Here is a 21,286-nt window from a genome sequence, read left to right as displayed (position 1 = left end):
CAGGAGTGGTGTTACATGGGAGCGCCATGTTGCTCCCATCACTACCCGCGCTGCTGCATTCTGGACCAGCTGGAGCCTCCGGGTGCTCTTCAAGGGGAGCCCCATGTAGAGAGCGTTACAGTAGTCAAGGCGAGAGGTGACGAGGGCGTGAGTGACTGTGCACAGGGAATCCCGATCAAGAAAGGGCCGCAACTGGCGAATCAGGCGAACCTGATAAAAGGTCCCCCTGGTAACAGCCGTCAGATGTTCCTCCAAAGACAGCTGCCTATCCAGGAGGACTCCCAGATTGCGAGCCCTTTCAGTGGGGGCCAAAGACTCGCCCCCAATAGTCAGTGATGGAGTCAACTGACTATATCGGGATGCCGGGAGCCACAGCCACTCAGTCTTGGAAGGGTTGAGCCTGAGCCTGTTCCTCCCCATCCAGATCCGCACAGCCTCCAGGCACTGGGACATCACTTCAAGGGCATCGTTGGGGTGGCCTGGGGTGGAGATGTACAGCTGGGTGTCATCAGCGTACTGGTGGTATCTCACCCCAAAGCCACGGATGATCTCGCCCAGTGGCTTCACATAAATGTTGAACAGAAGGGGTGAGAGGACCGATCCCTGCGGCACTCCACAAATGAGAGGCCTCGAGGTCGACCTCTGCCCCCCTGCCAACACAAACTGCGACCGGTCGGAGAGAAAGGAGGAGAACCACCGTAACACGGTGCCTCCCACCCCCAACTCTTCCAGCCGGTGCAGCATGATACCATGGTCGATGGTATCAAAAGCCGCTGAGAGATCTAATAGGACCAGAACAGAGGAATAACCCCTGTCCCGAGCCCTCCAGAGATCATCAACCAACGCGACCAATGCCGTTTCCGTGCTGTGCCCAGACCTGAAACCCGACTGGAACGGATCCAGATAGGATGTTTCCTCCAGGAATTGTGGAAACTGTTGCGCGACCACACTCTCAACAACCTTCGCAATGAAGCGAAGGTTGGAGACAGGACGATAGTTAGCCAATATTGCTGGATCCAGGGACGGCTTCTTGAGGAGAGGCCTCACCACCGCCTCTTTCAGGGCAGCGGGGAAGTGACCCTCACTCAAGGAAGCATTAATGACGCCCTGGAGCCAGCCTCGTGTAACCTCCCGGGAAGCCAGTACCAACCAGGAGGGACACGGGTCCAGTAAACATGTGGCCGCACTAAGTCTCCCCAAAATCCTGTCCACATCATCGGGAGTCACAGCATCAAACTCCTCCCAGATAACATTCTCAAGACTGTTCCTCGTCACCCTGCCCTGATCTACCCAGTCAGAGTCCAAATCCCCCCCGGATCTGAGCGATTTTGTCATACAGGTATTGTCCGAAATCCTCCGCCCTGCCTTCTAAGGGATCCTCCCGCACTCCCAGATGGAGCAGGGCGCGGGTCACCCTAAACAGGGCGGCCGGACGATTCCCTGATGACGCAATAGAGGCGGAAAAGTAATTAGACTTTGCCGTCTTTATCGCCACTAGGTAGGCCTTAATATGCGACCTTACCAGTGTTCGATCAGATTCAGCGAGACTGGCCCTCCAACCGCTCTCCAGGCGTCTTTTCCGGCGCTTCATTTCCCTCAGCTCCTCAGTAAACCAAGGAGCCACCCGGGATCGGCATCGGGTCAGAGGCCGCAAAGGCACAACTCGGTCCAAGGCCCCACCAGCCGCCCGATCCCAGGCGGCTACCAGGTCCTCGGCCGAGTCATGTGCTAGATCCTCAGGAAATGGCCCAAGCTCCGTCTGGAACCTATCAGGATCCATCAGGCGCCTGGGGCGGATCCATCTAATTGGGTCCGCCTCCCTGCGGCGAGGGGTCGCGGTTCGAAGATCTAGGCGAAGGAGTGAGTGGTCAGTCCATGACAAGGGTTCCATGTCTATATCCCCTATAACAAGACCACTCAACCACTGGCCAGAGACAAAAATCAGATCCAGAGTGTGACCTCCCCTGTGAGTAGGGCCATGAACTAACTGGGTCAGGTCCATGGCCGTCATGGAAGCCATGAACTCCCGAGCCACCTCAGACGTTTCACCGACAGATGGCAAGTTGAAATCACCCATGACTAAAAGCCTGGGTGTATCTACTGCCACCGTGGCTATCACGTCGAGTAGCTCAGGAAGGGCTGTTGCCACGCGGCAGGGAGCCAGGTACGTAAGCAACAAGCCCATCTGAACCCCACGGCCCCACCTCACAAGGAGGGACTCACATCCGGCTATCTGAGGCACAGTGGTCTCCCTCGGATCCAGATCCTCGTTAATAATAACCGCCACCCCCCCCGCCCCTCCCCTGGGCCCTCGGCTGATAATCCTGTTTACAAAGGGATTGGGCTAAAAAAGTTGCCTATACCTTCATCTCTTCTCTATCCAAGAAGCATATCTATTTGTAGTTGGTTATTGGAAATCACATATTGCCAGCATTTTGAATCCCCTCAACACCACCTGGGTTCAATTACCCCGAAGTTCTCCTAACGCTTAACAGGAAGGAGGAAAGGACTTTGTGTGTCATGTGATGACACTAACCCAATCGACTAATCCTGAAAACTAGATAATCAGACTCACTTTACTTTAACCTCAAACAAGCCTGGAATTTGGATGAACCATATTCTCCAAACCATTTCTCCATCTGATTGGGGGAAGATGATTATGACATCTTCTTGGTGTCATCTTGGAAGATTTTGAAAATAAATTTGGAGTTTCAATGCTGCTGGTACATGAGATCAATAGAGCAACTGGCTCAGCTATGTATCTCGTTACTCCCATGTAACACCTCTCCTGCGCGAGCTGCACTGGCTGCCGGTGGTCCTCCGGGTTCGTTTCAAGGTGCTGGTGCTCACCTATAAAGCCCTACATGGCTTAGGCCCAGGGTACTTGCAGGACCATCTTCTGCCATCCTCCCATCGTCCTGTGTGCTCTCACAGAGCGGGCCTCCTCAGGGTGCCGTCAGTCAGACAATGTCGGCTGCCGGCCCCCAGGGGGAGACCGTTCTCTGTGGGAGTGCCGACCCTCTGGAACGGTTTGCCCACCGGGCTTAGGACAGCCCCCGACCTCCTCTCCTTCCGCCGCGAACTGAAGACGTGGCTTTTTCATCAAATGGACTGACCCGTTGAGGGGGTTTTTACATTGTAATAATTTTAATTAATTTTAATTGGATTTTAATTTATATTTAATTCATATTGTTGAATTTTTATCTTGTAAGCCACCCTGAGTCCTTCGGGAGAAGGGTGGCATATAAATTGCAATAAAATAAATAGGGTACAAATACAGCTCCTGATTAGGACGATTAGTTAGTGAGGTCTGTAAGACAACAGTAGAGAACATGTGAAAGCTTTCTGATGAAACTGTTATTGATCTGCACCTAATGATAGACTGTTGGTTCCTGATTTACCACCTTCCCAGAATTGCCCAGTTTTTTTCCTTGATCACTACGATCAAGTATGATCACAAATGCTATGAATGTCTCAGAGTACTGAACTCTTATATGTCTCTCCAAAGTCCTTTCCCTAAAATCTCTCCTGTGTGGTTTTTGTTAGATTTTTCTGGCTGACCCTGCCTAAATCCCAGCTGGGTGAGTACCATCTTTTTCACCTTTAAATCCCTGATCTCTATATGTTTCCCCCCAAAAAAGTTGTGGGCAAAAGAAATTTGAAGAATCTATTTTTCCCTCCTAATTTTGAATTTGGGGGAACGGAATGGGATTTATATCAGTCATGAGGAACTTTAACCTTCACTCTATGTTTACACAGAGGAAAAGCTATTGAGTCTCTGACTCTCTCATCATCTCCATCACTCTCCCTTTTTAGAAACCAGAGCAGTTCATTGCATAGCTTCATTGGCATTGTTCCTTTTTGGTCCTCATTGTTTCACTCCTTTAATCTCTGGAATAGGATTCAGAGTTAGCCATTGCTTAGCAATAGCAATAGCAATAGCACTTAGACTTCACAGTGCTTTACAGACCTCTCTAAGTGGTTTACAGAGTCAGCACATTGTCCCCAACAATCTGGGTCCTCACTTTACCGACCTCAGAAGGATGGAAGGCTGAGTCAACCTTGAGCCTGGTGAGATTTGAACAGCCGAACTGCAGCTAGCAGTCAGCTGAAGTAGCCTGCAGTGCTGCACTCTAACCACTGCGCCACCTCAGCTCTTATTACTTCACTCTCTTGTTATGTTTTTTCCCCCACAATTTTAATAATTGCATTTCTGTATCTCTCTACCTCTACAGTATTGCTATTAGTTTTACTACACAATCTAAGAGTTTGCAAGTCTTCTCTCTTGGAGTGGAGACAAGCCACTTTGCAAAATTGTTCCTCTCAAGAATTTTCAGTCATGTTACTCAGAATTACTCACTGAAAATAGAGAATAGTAGCAGAGAAGACAAATAAATATTTTACTTATTTATTTACTCAATTTATCCAGAGACTCGTCTCACTTTTATGTGACCTTAGGCAGCTTAGAATAAACAAAATACAAAATACATAACAGGAAACAAAAATAAAAACACATCACGGCTGGATATGACCTAACCTATCATCCATTCAACTAGGAGACAGGCCATAAGCCCTGCCAAGGACCTCAAGCTCAAGTATCAAGTCAAGTTTTTAAGACCTTAGGAAAAGCCAACAAGGATGGGGCCAATCATAGCTCCCTTGCTGAGAATTCTGGATGTTGATGTCCAGATGAGGATGACAATGTATTCTACAGATTCATCAGTAGATCTGTTGTCCATATGTGAATCCTGGAGTTACCCAAAACGATACCCTGTCACATTCCAGGGGAGGTACTGAGAACTTTTGGGGAGGGGCACTCTGAGGTTTATGGCTGTAGAATAAAACACAGCAAGAAAAAGGGGAGGGAAGCTCCAAAAACACTCAGCAAAGTGAATATTAATCTGTAAGCGAGGAGGTGAAAAATAACATTGAAGATTGAATAAAGCAGGGCTCTTCAAGGTTTTTTTATACCATTTTTTTTAAATTAAGAAAAAAAATCCCAGAATATAAAACATGTAATATAAAAACATTTAACAAAACCTCCCTATGTAAAATAATGTTTGATTGCTTAATCTGTATCATGCAAAATATTCTAACTCGGAACTTAATGGGCATTTATAGTGTATGGTTTACTGTAAGTTACATCAAAATAATACAGGTAGTCCTCAATTTATGAACAGAGTTGAGCCCAAAATTTATGTTGTTAAGTGAGACATTTGTTAAGTGAGTTTTGCCCCATTTTACGACCCTTCTTGCCACAGTTGTTAAGTGAATCACTGCAGTTGTTAAATTAGTAACATGGTTGTTAAGTGAATCTGGCTTTGCTAGTCAGAAAGTTGCAAAAATTTGTATGATGGACACCGCATATCATAAATATGAGCCAGTTGCCCAGCCTCAGAATTTTGATACACGGGTGTTGTAACGGCCCTAAATATAAAAAATGGCCATAAGTCACTTTTATTTAGCACCGTTGTAACTCTGAGTAGTCACTAAATGAACTGTTGTAAGTTGAGGGCCACCCGTAAAAGAGAATTGGGCCAGAGGAAGATCTGCAGATGATAGATTCAAAAGAAAAGTTTGGGTTAAGTTCTGTTTGTGGAAAGTATATTTAATGATTATGAGGCTGGTGTGGTACCATACAGTACTACTGTGGTGTCCATCAGAACCACCTGAAAAACAGGTGAATGCAAAACAATGTATAGGAAGACTGCAATTGTATCTACTTACCACAGTTTAGCTAAAATCAGTTCAGTCCCCAATCATTTTTTTGCTTTCATTTTACACCCATTTGTGAAAATAGAGGCAAAAATTGAAGCAAGACAATCCTAAATGGGATCCACAACTGTCAAGGGAGAGTCACCTTGTTTTTATTTTCACCTTCTTTTCTTCTTTATCAAGCAACACCATATGCAGGTATTCTTTGACTTACGTCCACAGTTGAGGCCAAAATTTCCATTGCTAAGATCTTTCTTGCTACAGTTGTTAAGTAAATCACTACAGTTGTTAAGTTAGTAGCTAGGTTAAGTGAATTTGGCTTCTCCGTCGACTTTAGCTGTCAAAAAGGTAATCACATCACCCTGGGATATTACAACCGCCATAAATACCTACCAGTTGCCAAGCATCCAAATTTTGATCATGTGACCATGCAGCTGCTGCAACAGTCATACGTCATGCCAGTTTTTTCAGTGCCATTGTCTAATAGTCACTAAATGAATAGTTATAAGTCAAGGACTACCGGTAGGCATATGTATAGATGGGCAGCACAGAAGCTCTGCCCTTTATCTTCTTGTTTAATGTATGATTGACAGTGCTATGTTTCATGGTATCATTATTAATCAAGAATTATCCTACTATTTTGTCAATGAGGACATGTGGGAGTCTCTTTTTTAAAGAGGGGAATACAATAACAAATGAAGACACCACCATCACCCCAAATTTCAACGTGGATTGTTTGCTACTGATGGAAGAGAAAATAATAACAACTCTGGTTTTCTGAAAATAGTATTACCTCATTACTATCAGAGTAGTTTCTTTAAAGGGACAGTGATAGGGGGCTAAATAAAAATGAAAACAAGTCATTGTTAGATGGAAAACCATGTGGAAAAGTTTTGAGCATGCTTCATTAATACCTCATTATTTTGTTCTGAGCTGAAGACTTCTTTTGATTGTGGCACTCCTTCCTGGCAACTCTTAAGTGTTGACATTAAAAAAAATATGCTGAGCTGAGCAAAGAGGAATGTTGGCTAGAGTGCACACTTTACTTCTGAGTCTCAAAAATTAAGCATAACTGGCACGGTAGCTTAATAACCTCTCTCAAGAACCATAGTTCAATCCCTTGTGCCATTAGAAAGGTTAGGCATTTAAATCTTGGCAAATAGGCAGTTTATGAATGTCTCTGCACACAGGCAATAGAGTCAATATAGAAAATCTAGAAAAGGACAAGAACTACTCTTCTTACGAAAAGACAAGGGTTATATCGAGACTATCTTCCTCCTGGATAGGACTAGTTTGATTTATTATTTAATATTAATATTTTTATTTCATTCTTTCTGCTAATAAGTCAGCAAAGGATGACAGGCCCATGCAAAAAGAAAAAAGCAAGAAGAAAAATCCAAGAACTAATATAGAAAAACAATTCTACAAACAGTAAAAACAACAATTAAAAGGTCAAATTATGACACACAGAGAGACAATTTCTTTCGGCATGGACTTCCAATAAGAAACATTGGCATTAGAGTCAAGATTTTGAATGCATGAAAAATATGTTTGAATGCAAACAATCAACATTGCAATCAGTTAATTCAAATTAAATAATTAATTAAAAATTAGTTGAGCACAAAAAGAAAGGTCAAGTTTAGCTTTTTCAGATTCAAAATATTGTACTTTACTTTGTAAAGTTCTTCTTCCTGTATTTTGTAATCTGTACTTTCAATACTTGGAACATCTAAAAATATAATACATAGTACAACCGAATTAAAATCAAGTCAAACATATATTACTGTCAAAGACTACCATAGTAATGTCATTTTTTTCTGTTCCTTCACAGCTGACCTCTTGCTAAGAACTTCTCATTTTTCTCTTTTTTTTGTCTTCAAGCAATATAAAGACATGTTTCTTCTCACTGAAGAAACTACTAACTATTAACTACTACTACTACTACTAACTCACTGAAGAAACTACTAAGAAACTACTAACTAACTAAGAAACTATTAACCTATCAGATAATGTCTTTGTAACAGGAATTCTGTTATTCTGCATGTGATTCTCAAATTCTAGCTATCCACCACCATTATTTTATAGAACTGATTCATATCACCTTCCTCTCTGGTGATATCCCTCAGCCACAGATGAAATTCAGCTGGTTCTCACCGGTTCGCCAAACCATTAGTAAATTGCTTAGGCAGTTCGGAGAACCAATTAAAAATAATGTACAGGAGAGGTTCTTTTTTTCTCTCTCTCTCCCTTCAGTTAATAGCTCCACTTAACAGTTGCAGCTGGAATGCAGCTGATACATGCTGAATCAAGTCAATAAACAAGAGAAACTGACAGGATTAGGGCAGGGAAACCCATCAATCACCCATCTAGGGATGGGATTAACCTCTTCCCTTCAGGAAGAAGGACAAGATTACAAACATTTTCATTATAAAGAGTATTAAGTAATACTTCTGTGATCAGCTAATACTTCCTGGAGTTTCCCAAGACCTTTTATAGCTGCTGTAGTGTTGGCTACTTCTTGTTTCTTCCTGGGCGAAAAGATACAGGAGGGGACAGTGATGCAGCTTGTTCATACAGGCCATAAATTTAATGAATGTGTGGTCCAGCCAGCTGAATTGCTTCTGCTGTGAAGCACCCGATTTAGAACATAGAGAACATAGAGTAATAGAGTTGGAAGGGTTAATGGCTTTTGGTAGCACGTCCAGGCTTTCAATTAGCCTGAAGAGCTGCTCTTAGTTTCCCTACATTTGCTTTGGGGTTGACTTTTTTTAAAAAAGGGGAATGGCTGTTTTAAGTTTTCTGCATTGTTTTAGTGGTTCCTGGCACTGTCCTTTTGGGGTGTACTTCCCTCACTCTTTTTTAAAGCCTCTAGTGATGGAGCACCCACAACTTCTGAAGGCAAGCTATTCCATTGGTTGATTGATCTCGCCCTTAGGAAATTTCTCCTTAGTCCTAGGTTGCTTCTCTCTTTGGTTAGTTTCCATCCATTGTTTCTTGTTGTGCCTTTTGGTGCTTTGGAAAATAAATTAACTCCCTCATTTTTGTAGGAGCCCTTCAAATTTCCTGACAGAGCAATTAACTTGCCTCCAGAAGTTGTAAATGCTCCAACACTGGAAGTTTTTAAGACGAGATTGAATAATCATTTAGTCTGAAGTGGTGTAGGGTTTCTTGCCTAAGCAGGGGGTTGAACTAGAAGACCTCTAAGGTCCTTTCCAACTCTGTTCTTCTATTCTATTCTAGATATTGGAACAGTGCTATTTTATTGTGAGTAGGACTAAAGAGAAATTTCCTAAGGGTGAGACTAATCAAGTTGGCTATGCCCATTCAGTCATATGACCAATTTCCTACCGGGAAAACACTGGGAGCCCCAAAACCTGGGTAGGGGTGTCTGGGAGGGGTGTCATGTGACTGGGTGGGAGTGACATTGAGTTGGCCATGCCCAGCCACTTACATGACCATCCAGCCATGCCCAGCCACTCACATGACCACCAAACTACACCCTCTAAGACATGCCCACAGAACTGGTACTAAAAAAAATTGAATTCCACCACTGACCCAGTCACATGACCACCAAGCCATGCCCACCAAGCCATGCCCACAGAACCGGTAGGGAAAATTTTTGGATTTCACCACTGCCCTCAGCCATCATGAGTTGTAAACATTTGTCTTGTTCACAAGCTTTATGAATATAAAAGAGTTGCTCTGGGAGTAAGATGGGGAATCTCTAAATTTCATAAGTAAATAAACTGTATAACTGAGGTAATTATTATGGTTCATTGCACCTTAATGTACATGGTGAACACCAATCTTTCAAGACAGTAGCCAATAAGGAAAGAGATTAGCCACTAGTCAAGAATAAGAACTAAAAGTAACTTCACAGTCAATAACATCTTCTCTTAACCAAATATTTGCCTAAATCATCTGCTAATCTGGACACTGAATACACCACTAAAAGTAAAAACACCTAGTTATGTCCTCAGGAAAGGAAAACCAAGATTGCCATATGCTTCACAAGGATTGGATACATGATGGAAAAGAACTGCTAAACAGTAGAGGCTCAGTGTATTAGGAGACATTGCCATTTCTTCTCTTTTTTGAAATCCACTTCTACACACATTCCTTCACCCTCCTGAACAAGATAAATTACATGTCATTTGTATTCTCTCTTTTATTCCAAGAGAAATAATTCAAATTATTTTTTTTCTCCTGTATGTTCAGGATGGCTTGTGAGATATCCCAAATGATAAGATAACAAATTTGAGTAAATTAGAATATTCCCATCCTCACAAAAACATCATTAATGTTTTTAATGTTAATATTATTTACATTAAAAACCAAACGTTTCTCAGCAGTCATTAAGAAATGATAACCTATAAATGAGACTTTGCACACACTGCTGGTATGGTGAATTCTAATTTATGAGAAATATACAGCTATATACAGTTTTTTACACTTTCTTTACAAGAAAGCATTTTAGTGGGACAGAAATATTTATATTATTTAGGTATAATAGAAACCAGTGACCTGTTGGGTCATCATTTTAGGGATATTTTCTTTCCTAAACAGAGAAATGGAATGGCCACAGGTGGGCAAAAGAAACAGTTGGAGCAGGAGCAATTTCTGACTTCCTGCAGACTTTTCCAATCATATGACCACAAATTTCAGTGTTAGCAAATGTGCTAACTTACAGGCCATAAGGGTCTGTAAGTTACCACATTTGTGGTATGTTGAGTATTGCAGGCTAACTCTGCCAACTGCCAGCAGTTCGATCCTGACTGGCTCAAGGCTGACTCAGCCTTCCATCCTTCAGAGGTCGGGAAAATGAGGACCCAGATTGTTGGGGGCAATATGCTGACTTTGTGAATTGTGAATGCTTAGAGAGTCCTGTAAAGCACTATGAAGTGGTATATAAGTCTAAGTGCTATTGCTACTGATTCACATTGTTTTGCCATATGTTGCATCGTTTTACCCAATTGAAGGTTATTATCAAACAGACACAGGAGTTTTATTAGTATATATGTAGATAAGTAAGTCATTTTTCATTTAGGTTAGTACACATTTGTAAGTCAATCATTAATCTAATTTCTGGTAGCTGTTTTCTTTAGACACTTTCATTTTTATGCTCATTGGTTAAATTTTTGGAAAAGATGATAAAATCCTCAAAAACATACTCCAACATACAAGTCCATTCATCTTCATGTATAAGTTCAGGAATTGTGACTTGGGGAAGTTCATATAAAGATCAGGACTGAAAAAGTTGTCCTCCATCACTACCACATGCACGTTTTCTCCTTTCAATCGACTCAAAGGCTACATTTCTAGTTTAGGGCTTTATCTTTTTTTCTACTTCACTGCTGCTACTTTCTGATTTTAGCACAATCCAATCAATTAAGATTATGATGTCCATCACTGAATGCTAGAAAATGAAACTACATGATTTTGATGTGATCAGATACTGAACAGCAATAAGAATACATGATTATAATTTCAACATACATGGAGCTTATTTCATGGAGCTTCTTATATAATTTCAACATACAAGAATTGCTTATTTACCCACTGAATATTATTTTTCAAAGTCCTGCTGAATTACACAAGACTTTTCTTTTTTAAAAGCTACACCAAGTTTTTAAATTGAAGAGTCAGTTTTGCGTAGCTCTTCCAAAAGTAAGATGGAAGGATACAACTACTAAACATTTTTGGTGATGAGAACGCTGTCTTGTCTTTGAAATTTCCTCACCACATATATTTATTTCATACTATTCCAATAACTTTTAGATCACAGTCAATATTCTGTATTTATCATTTCAGTGCTTCTACTAAAAAACTGAGCTTTTGATGTTGAAACCACATTTCTCATTTTGTTGTTTGATCACTGTTGTTAGATAGAAGAATATTTAATGTAGAAATATAGAAATTATATAGAATGTAGAAATCCTATAGAAACCTATAAAATTAGTCAGTAAAAGAACATCATTGAAAGTTGAAATTTCTAAAATATACAGAATCATACTGTCCACTTGAATCTTTGGACCAAATCAAAGTAACATGCAGTAAAAATGTAATTTACACTTTTCTTTTTTCTTTCATAAGTATCATTTAAAAAAAAAAACTGTGTTTATTACCATATTGAAAGTGAAGCATAATCTATAGCCCCTCCCATACCACTTGTAAAGAGTTTAGCATGTATATATTTGCACTGATTTCCTCCCCAGAGCCCTCTCTCCTCCTCTCTTTGTCTTTTTATAGATTCCTTGACATCAATACACTACAACAAGCATGTTATGCACCAAACTCACTGTACTTGGGTACTGTCGTGCCTGGTAATGCTAAAGCTTTTTTAGTCCATTCCTAATGCCATGTGAAATTAGACATTATTCGGAGTATAGAATAAGTATGTTTCTACTGCAACTCCACATAACTGTTTAACAGAGAGTCTAATAGAAGAAAGTGCTCAAACCTTCCCAGGTCTTTACTGCAGATGATTGGAGTACCAATTTTAGTCTACTTATCATTTTATGATTTTAGTTTATTTTTAAAGTATTGCGGTTTTGGGGGTGTATTGGTAATTTGCCTTTCTGTATGTTGCCCAGAGTAATTTTAGTGAGCTGGATGGCCATACGCACACTAAAAATAAAGAAATAAACAAATCACTTTCAACACACAGCATGAGCACCTGAAAAGTTTTGATCTTTACATTCTGTGGAAAGCTGATTCTGTGATTTTCAGCCGAGGCTAAAAGTTCAAGTAGGTTTTAATCCCCAAACAGTTGTGGTTGTTGCTGTTGTTCAAAAGAGGTCTGTACAAAACAACAATGACAAAAGATAAAACACATTGTTATGGTGGGGGGGGGGAAATAGTACAGAAACCTAAAGTTGGTGCAACAAAAGATGTCCTGTATTTATCCTTGGTTTTTCATCAGTTTATTTCTGCTCATTAAGAACTTTCTCTCCATGTGAACTGGAAGTTCGTTCTGCAACATTAACTTCTGAAAGCAGTTGGCAAATCATACTGATATGCAATAGAATGTCAGCCATATACTATCTATATCCAGAGTCTGGTATCAGACATGTTGCCAATCCCAGTGACTGTGCCAAACAATTTAAAAGATATGATAAAGGATTCCTTACATTGCCTTACAAATGCTGCCACACAGGCTTTTGAACTACTCTTGTTCACAAATGATGAACAACGCTTACCTGTTTAGAAAAATGCAGCTCCAATGTCCAAAACTCTAAGAACTAGGAACACTTTGCAATAATAGTCTAGTTTCTCATGTGGAACAAAGAATTTTGCAGTACATTTAGTTATCATTCCTGTGTCTCTGCTTTACATAAGGATAAGTATACCATGAAGTGTGAAGAAGAGAAGCCCATCCTCATCTTTGCCTTAAGAGATCAAATTTGCCATAAGAGATTGGCATTGCATTAATTACAATTCCTATGGAAAGGAAGCTTTGCAGTCACTGTCTAAAAAACCAAGGTCAGTTAGATACAGTCCATGACTGGAAGTAACAGATCTGGGGCAAAGGAAAGAACAAGCTAGGTATGATAAAGACATACTTGTAGAAGAAGACCTGAAGACAAGAAGATGAAGGAAAGCAGGAAGCCATAGCTTATGAGGCAGAACTTCAGGCAAGAAACCTGTTTGCTAAAGGTTCCAGTCTGATGATTGACCTAATAGAAATTTAGCCTACAATCTTTGGATCACCTGAACCATCCTAAAAGCTAGAACTCACAAGAAGAGACAGGGATAGAGGAAAATATACAAACTGTTCCCGATTGTGAGTTGTTGGATGAGATAAAGTTAGAACATTCAGATCTAGGGGAAAAGCTACTGAGAACTTATTTCATAACGAAAAATCTCAAATGTAGACACAACAAAGGAGGTTTCTCGAGGAAGATTTATGTGTCTGAAGTCCAAATCAATGGAAAAAAGATAGAGCATCCTAGACTGCTCTACTTCAGGCTAAAAATGTCTCCCATATCTAACCCAATCAGGACAATACTACAATTTGTTAACTGACAATTCATATTGAATTTTTATGGGTCTTTTCAACTAGCACCGTGATAACCTGGAGTGGCTGGTATGCTGTATTCAGGACTAATGCCTACAATTTCCTATGTTTGGTTCCATCAGAAAAGCTATTTTAAAGCTTTTTAAAACTATCTGAAACAGAGTGGTTTTCAACCCAATTGATTATGGGTTTTGGAGAGTCATCTTTCAAATATGCAATCTGTTCAACCCATGAATTCTATCTGAATCCCTTAGCCAGTTTAATTGGAGAAATTCTACTGTGCCACAAACAACTGCTTTTTCTCACCTGTTTGGGACCACTCTACTCTTACAAACTGGAATACACAAATGCATCAGTTCTGTTGGATTTGCACATTCCAAAAGTCCAAAATGAAATTATATGCCCAATTGCCACCTGCTTCTCAAGCAGAATCTTTGACTCCAAGAAGATCCCCAAATCACATACCAGTCCCAAAAGGTGAAGTAAAGAGGATGGTGGTGCATCCTTCTCAATTCTTAGCAGGAAAGGCAGAAAGGAAAGGAAAGGAAAGGAAAGGAAAGGAAAGGAAAGGAAAGGAAAGGAAAGGAAAGGAAAGGAAAGGAAAGGAAAGGAAAGGAAAGGAAAGGAAAAAAGAAAAGAAAAAAGATCCTTGAAGCAGTATGAGTTTTTGAGCTGAATAGCTATGGTCTAGTTTTGTTCTGTTCTAACATTTCACCAGCAGCTGTGGTTGGCATCTTCAGAGGCACAATGAGCTGCTTTGAGGTGTACTTCACACAGGCACTGAAATTGGCTACCTGGCATCTTGTATTTGAACCTGACAGTTCCTGGTCCCTGATTGGTCCAGGAGCTCAAGAAAGTTGATTCCTGATTGGTTTCTTATCTGGTCCATTTTCAATCATTCCTTGGCTTGCCTTTCTTGATGAGCTGATTGAAAAGCTCTTTGGAGCCACAGTAACATTCACTGCAGTAGGTTAAGCTATCCTTAAATTATTTGATAAAGATATAATTTTGCATGTCAATATTGAATTTCTTGTTCTTTTTCTGGGGTATACAGACAAAATTTTGAAGTTTTACCTCACATTGCTGAAGGTCAGTGATAAAGCAAAAGTTGAAAGATATAATCCTTTTGAAGAAATTAAAATATAGTAGTTGGGTGACATTTAGTCAAACAGATTTCTAAATAGAAACAAGGCCTATTCTAAGGAATTACTAATGTGAATTTGTAAGGGCTACACTGATGCTTAACGATTTGCCATAGGCATTCTGGATTTTTACCTGCACCACCTAGCCAAGCTCTGACCACTTAGATGATGGCCACTGATTGACTCCTGAAAATCCCAGGGTTATTACCCCAAAAGATAATAACAATGCACAAAACATTTCAGACTTTCCTAAGTGAAATATGTAGACATCAATTAATACCTTTGAATAAAAAATGTGTGTATGTATATTCATAGATGTAGAATCCAGCTATCCACAGGGAGATGATGACTGTCACAATATTGCTCAATGCTGCAACATCAAGAGTAGCTATAGAACAACTTCCGGTGGCACCGTAGGTGCCAAATTCGCTCCTTTTGTGAGCGCCAGCCCCGCGATCGCGTAAAGCCGCTAGAACAGCGCAAATCAGCTGTCTAGAGGCTTGAAAACTTTCTCCCCGGGAAAAGAGGAGGAAGAGAGCAGACAGGTGCAGGTAAAGCTCCCCAAGAAGCCCCAGGAACAATTCTGGGGCTCGAAGGGTGAGAGCTCCCTGGAAGCCCGACAGAGCTCTGGATCTGGGACGTTTCTGCTTTAAACAGAAGAAGACGCTGCGACCACCCCTGCAAACAACGCTTTGAATAAAACATCATTCGGAAGCAGGCTGAGCAAACTCAGGAGAGATCAGATTTGCAAGTACTAAACTTTAACTCCAAATGTGTATTACTTCCTTCTGATTTACTAAGGGGAGAAAGTGAAACCAAGATGGTGATTGAGCTTTAATGGGGTGTGAAAGTGAAAGTTAAAAAGGAAAGTTTCATTTAGTGCTGGCAGCCCCGGACTAAAATTAGAGATCTTTGCTTGGAAAGAAAGAAGATTAAAGGATAAAAAGACTATAGAAGTATTTTTTTAAAAAAAGGATTGATATCATTTAAAGACTGGAAATTTCTGGATTTGGTGGATTTGTTGTTCTGGTTGTTGAATAAATTTAAATTAGAAACTAAAAATGGCTTCAAAACAAATAAAGACTATTGTTCCTAAAAGTGCTGGGAGCTCACCAGTTCAAACGTCCAAATTGCAATCTCTCTCTGTTCCAATGGAACCACCAATATTAACACTTGAAATGTTGCAGGAAGCCCTTAAAACACAAGCCTCTGTTATAGGAAAAAAAATTACTTCGGTGTTTGAGGATAAAATGCTGAGGAGATGGCTCAAATTAAAGAGTTCATTCAAAAACGAAATCAGGAAATTAGTGAAGATATTATCATGGCAGTCCAAGGTCTGGCAGGCCATATTGAGGCAATAGATGAAAAAGTGGAAGAAATTAAGCAGTCTAATGATAATTTGGAAAATAAAATGGGAGATGTCCAGAATAAGATGGAAAAAGCTGAGGCCGATGTGATAATGATACAATATAGAGATATGGAATTTGGTTTGAGAATAAGAGGCCTCAAAGAAAATAAGCAAGAGAATTTGAGAGAGATTTTTTCAGAAGCATTTGCACAGATAATGGGAGATCAAAAAGCAAATCTTGAATGGCAAATTGACAAAATTTACCGTGTCAATTCATGGGTTGCCAGACAGAAACATCTACTAAGATACATTGTAGTTTATTTTACAACAAGGAGAATACGTAATGAAATCCTACAAGTCACCTTTAAAAATAAACTTCAAGTGCAGGGGCAGGAGGTTTTAATACTGAAAGAAATCCCCCCCAAAATGCTGAGAGCCAGAAGGGATTATGCCTTTCTGGTGGAAGAACTGAGAAACCGTCAGATACAGTACAGATGGGAGGTTCCAGCTGGACTAGTGGTGAACTATTCAGGAGAGAGATATTGTCTTAACTCAGTGTGGAAGGCAAGAGATTTTTACACCAATGTACTAAAGGCTGGATGCCCACAGTCCCCAGAAGCTAGAAGGAAGACGGAAGCAGAGGGGGCAAGAAAGGGGGAGAAGGAAGAATTGTTGGCACAGGCCCAAAGAGGAGCTTTGATTACTCAAGAAGATTTAACACAACTTTCAACTACTGTTCAAGCCTTAGAGATAGAAGAACCTAAGGATCAAAGACAGACTCGAGCAGCAGCCAAGCGTCAAGAAGAATTAAGAGTGCAGCAACTTCAGATGATTCAAGAAACTACAAAAACAGAAGCAGTGGGAGGAGCAAGGCCAAAAAGCAAAATGCATGGAGATTTCCAGCAGATGCTCCAAAAGCTTCAGGGGGCCAAGAATGGCAACTAGATTTCTGACTTGGAATGTTAATGGCCTAAATTCATCACAAAAGAGGAGAAAAATATTTCATTATTTGAAACAGTTTTAAAATGATGTAATCTGTTTACAAGAGACTCATATTAGAAGCAAAGATCAAAAATATTTAATAAATGCAAGGTTAGGTATACATTTTGTTGCATCTACTCCCGAGAAGAAGAATGGTATAGTTATATAGCTAAAAAAAAGACTTAATTGCCAAATTAATTGAAGCAGATGATCAAGGAAGATTCATAACAATTGAACTTTTAATAAAAGGAGAAAAAATACTTTTAATTGGAGTATATGCACCAAGCCAACAACAGGAAAATTTTATAAGCTTTTACATTCCAAGTTACTACAATGAGATTATAAACCATGCATCTTATTGGGTGATTGGAATGGAGTTTTGGACACTAAAAAAGATAAGAAGGGGCTCTTGCAAAGTATCTCAACGTGTGCCAGATTGCCAAAGTATTTTTTTGAAATGATGGATGATATGGAGTTGAGAGATATCTGGTGAGAGAGGAACATTGAAGAAAAAGACTTTACCTTTTTTTCCGATAGACATCAATCTTTCTCTAGGATTGATTTCATATTAATTACTAATGATCATTTTTCTAGGGTGAAGAAGATGAAGATCTGCCCAAGAGTTTTAACGGATCACAGTCCAGTTTGGATGGAATTAGAGTATGGAATGGGATTTAAGAGGTCTTGGAAGTTAAATGAAAATCTGTTTAGATATAAAGAAAATGTAAAAGAATGTAAAAAATTTATGAAAGAATTTTTCATTATAAATATGCATAAGGGTACATCTATGGAAGTGGTTTGGGATGCAAGTAAAGCATACATGAGAGGTATCTCGATATATTTGAATAATAAACATAGACGTAAACAGGAAAGAAAAAGGAAGGACTTAGAAGAGGAAATTAAAAAAAAAAGAATAGGCTTTGATATTGAATCCAGCAGACAAGAAAATAAAATAGGCAATTAACTTACTACGAGGGCAATTTAACATGCTAATAGCAGATCAGGTCACAACTAATTTGCAATATGCTAAACGTAATACTTTTTGCAATGCTAATAAACCAGGGAGATGGTTAGCATATCTGTTAAGGAAAAAACAAAAGTCACGGACCATAGAGAAAATAGAATATAAAGGTAAAGAGGTTTATCAGCAAAATATGATTAAAAAAGCATTTTTAGAATTTTATACGAGGTTGTATGCTAGTGATAAAATTCAAAGTATAGATATAGATAGATACTTACAGAAAGAGAATATTCCTATAATTACAAAAGAGCAAAGGGAGGGTCTAAATCAACCAATAACTTCTGAGGAGATTATGTTTGCAATTAAGTAGTTGAAAATGGGTAAAGCCCCTGGGACGGATGGTTTGACGGCTGCTTATTATAAACACTTGCAGTTAGAAATGGTGGGACCACTCAAAGAATTATTTACTAACATACAATCTGGAGGAGATGTACCCCCATCCTGGAGGACAGCCTTTATTTCTCTGATTCCAAAGGAGGAGGAAGACCACACCCAGCCAAAAAATTATAGGCCCATATCACTTTTAAATACAGATTACAAGATTTTTGCTAAAATATTAGCAAATAGATTAATGACAGTCATGTAACAAATGATTCATAATGATCAAACTGGTTTTATAAATGGTAGACAAATGAAGAGTAATGTAACGCAAGTTGTTAACCTATTAGAGTATTTGGGGAAAAACAACCAAATCCCTGTGGTGCTAATATTTCTTGATGCAGAGAAAGCATTTGATCGATTAAATTGGCATTTTTTATTGAAAATAATAGAAAAGATGCAGTTTGGAAAATATTTTACACAATCTATTAAGGCAATATATCAGAAACAAACAGCGCAAATAATAATTAATGGTAGTTTAACAGATACTTTTAATATAGAAAAAGGAACAAGACAAGGATGTCCTTTGTCTCCATTATTGTTTATCTTGACTTTGGAATTTTTGTTGAGTAAGATACGTGGGTCAGATAAAATAAATGGAATTAAAATTAGGCAGTATGACTACAGATTACGAGCATTCGCAGATGACTTGGTTGTTACTTTAACCCAACCATTACAGTTGGTTGTAGGTTTAATGGATATAATTAATCAATATGGACAAGTATCTGGATTTAAAATAAATGCAGGGAAAACGAAGATAATAACTAAAAACATGACTACAAATCTAGATAAGCTAGATGGAGAGAAGATCAGAAAATTGGTATCTCGCAAAATGAGGAGAACTTGGTAAAATGAATTAGAGACCAAAGTCAAATGCATATAAAAAAGTTGTATAATGCATTGGTAGAAATAGATTCAGAAACAGAGCTAGTTAAGGATTGTATGTTAAAATGGGCACAAAATATTGAAGAACCAATAATGATGGAAACATGGAAAAAAAATATGGATTAGAAATGTAAAGTTTACGCAAGCCCAAAATTTAAGAGAGAATTTTTATAAAATGTTTTATAGATGGCATCTAGATCCTAAAAAGCTAGCCTGTATGTATCCAAGTTTGCAACCTAAGTGTTGGAGATGTGAATGTGATGATGCCATGTATTATCATATATGGTGGACATGTAAAAAAATTAAGGCATTTTGGATAAAAATATGGTGGATTATTCAAAACATTCTCAAAAAGAAGATAAAATTTACTCCACAGTTCTTTTTGTTAGGTATAATTACAGATTGTACGGTCATAGAGACTAAATTGATTTCAAATTTAATAACAGCAACCAGACTTTTGGTGGCGCAGTATTGGAAGAAGGAAGACTTACCTACTATTGAAGAATGGACATTAAAAGTAGTGAATTTAGCAGAGATGGCAAAAATTTCGGCATACTTGAAGGACCATTCAAATAAAAGATATATATCGGAATGGAGAAGATGGATTGACTATATTCAAAACAAATATCGGACTAAAAAGTTTCAAATAGCTTATGAATGAAACCAACATTTTCTTTTTGAATTATGTTTTGTTAGTTGAAATGGGAGTTAAAGAGCAAGAGGGAGTATGGAGCTTGCAGAAAGTTAGCATATTTTAGTTTATGTTTGTTAAATGTTATACCCTGTATTTGCTCTGGGAAGTCCAGGGTGGGTGGGGGAGGGGGGTTGGAGGGGAGATGGGGGATGAGGGATGGGGGGTGGGTGTAGGAAGGAAGGGGGGGAGGAGGGATGGGAAAAAATTGTTGTAATATTTGATAAAACTTTTTAATAATAATAAAAAAGAGTAGCTATAGAACAATTGCAGAGTGAAAACCACCATCCTCCGTCCTCTCCCACTAATCTTCTTTTCTTTTAACGACCCCATAATCCCTTGTGGGGTAGAATCTGGGCAACTGAATGGAGCTAGCAGAGTGTTTAATGGCTGGATGCCCTTCCTGTTGTCAATGCAGAGTTTTGTTCAGCAAATATATTCTCATTGTGCCCAGAGAGAGAAATATCTGCCTCTACCTAGGATCGAACTCACAGCCTCCTGATTGTGAGGCAAGAGCTCCACTTCTAGGCCACCACACCACTCCTCCGTCCTCTCCCACTCAGAGCATACAGAATTTATGGTATTATAAAGTCTAACACTATGCAGAAAGTACAGCAAAATAAAATAAAATAAAATAAAATAAAAGCTTAGAAACTTTAATTTTATCCCTGGGCTAGATACACAGTGACCAGGCACTAGTATGGTGATGGCAAACCTAAGACATGCATGCCACAGGTGACAAGCCATGACAAAAATGACAAGCCATGTCATTTTTGTGACTTGCCAGGCCTTTGGACTCTCTGGGAATCACACAAGAGAGCCCTGTTCTTTAGGAGGCTCTAAAAGGTACATAAAATGGTGTGTGCTTTCCTGCTCTTTTCAGAGGCTGCAAGGCCGTGCAAGAGCATTCTTGCCGTTTCTAGGCCTCATGCAACCCAGAGCTGCCTCAGGTAGGCATTCAGAAAAATATTTACAATGATGTAAGTTTTTATTTATTTATTAAATAATATATTTAAATAATTTTCTTCTTGCTATGTGGCCAGCCCATTTCCATTTCAATTCGTTTACTCTCTTGATGATATCATACACTTTAGAAGAAGACCTGATA

Source organism: Pituophis catenifer, unplaced genomic scaffold, assembly GCF_029215685.1.
Source record: "Pituophis catenifer annectens isolate HBS135680 unplaced genomic scaffold, rPitCat1.0.hap2 SCAF_1, whole genome shotgun sequence".
Taxonomy (NCBI): Eukaryota; Metazoa; Chordata; class Lepidosauria; order Squamata; family Colubridae; genus Pituophis; species Pituophis catenifer.
Note: the sequence above shows the minus strand (reverse complement) of the source record.